Raw genomic sequence first — 1453 nt, 5'->3', positions numbered from 1 at the left:
GGACTTAAGTAATAAACTGTCAGATTTGGTGAGATTCCAAAAAAAACCATGGGAATATGCAACGGGACCCAATTGCACTGACCCTGCCCTGCCCTGAGATGTCTTTGTGCTGCAGAGATCCCTGGCTCTGGAAGGGAACCCTGGACATAAAGGCATGGTCAATCTTTTATGGACCATCTGATTTAAGTTTTAAGTTGACCCTGTCTCAGATGCAGTGTCTCCAGAGTCATTCAGCTACTTATATTTCATACCACCACTGCCCAAAACTCCTGACTTTCTCTAAAAACACATCACTGTGGAACTTCAATGGCATTTGGGAACATCCACTCAGCCAGACGGAAGCTTTCCAGCACACCTCCCATAACATAGCTGGACGTGTAGTGCTCTGTACAGATTTGGAGGGCTACAGAACAGCTATTTCCTGGCATTGAGGTGGAATTTGTGCATTTAGTTTCATAAGAACGATCAAGAAAACCCTCTGCCTAAGCACTGTAGGGCCCTGATAGTCTGCTGGCTAGGAATGCTCCTGGAAGCACAAAACAATACACTCATTGAGTGCGTTTGGGATGCTGAAACTAGGCATGCTGGCACACAAGTCCCCCGAGAGCTTGTTGAGTGCACCCAACTATCTCATTAATTTATCTGCATTTACCTGCTGGAGAGCTGTCACCCTGCTGTGGCATACCAGACCTTTCCCAGGAAGCCAGAAACTCAGGTCAATCTGCTCCACAGAAGGTCTAAAGCATGACTTTTCTGTCCCATAGGGTAGTGAAAGGGGAAAAGGAAAGAAAAAGTGTTTTTTATGAGAATGGTAATAAAAATATGGCAAAGAGCACATTTTAGTAAGTTCAAGCAGGGGTAGACAGTCTGATGTCCTGCACAGTGGCTAAGTCACTGGGCTGAGATCTCTCTGTTGCTTTTCTTTTCCAGGAGCTGACTAACGTAAATCACATCAGCTGTCCCAGGAACCAGGAGCAAATCTGCAGATCTCAGCCAAAAACCCTGATCCTTGGAGTCCCACCACCCTTCTGGTCCCAGAGTCCGGGGCTGCTCAGGCATCAGCTCCCAGGAGCACTTCCAAGGAACGGTGACTTTGCTGGCAAGGAACGAGCCACTTCAAACTGAGGAATTTGGATGCTTCACTGCAAAAACAGCAGGTCAAGTTTAAGGTGAAATTCTTGGCCCCCTGCTTTTGTTTCTGATGATTTTTGTAGGACAAAGCTGCACCCTGCTTCGGAGCCCTCATCTCCCCGTACACCTCACCCACTGGACACCACTTGCCCGAAGCAGCATTTGTGCTTACATTTGCCATCTGGGATGTGCAAACAGTCAAAGATCTGTTAGAAAAGCAACACAATTTTGCTTTCTTTATTACTGAGAAATCAAAGACCTCATGTGACTTTGTAGATGACTTAACACATTTATAGACCAGGAAGGAAGTTGAGCTGCACTG

The sequence above is a fragment of the Aptenodytes patagonicus genome, chromosome 21, assembly GCF_965638725.1.
Source record: "Aptenodytes patagonicus chromosome 21, bAptPat1.pri.cur, whole genome shotgun sequence".
Classification (NCBI taxonomy): Eukaryota; Metazoa; Chordata; class Aves; order Sphenisciformes; family Spheniscidae; genus Aptenodytes; species Aptenodytes patagonicus.
Note: the sequence above shows the minus strand (reverse complement) of the source record.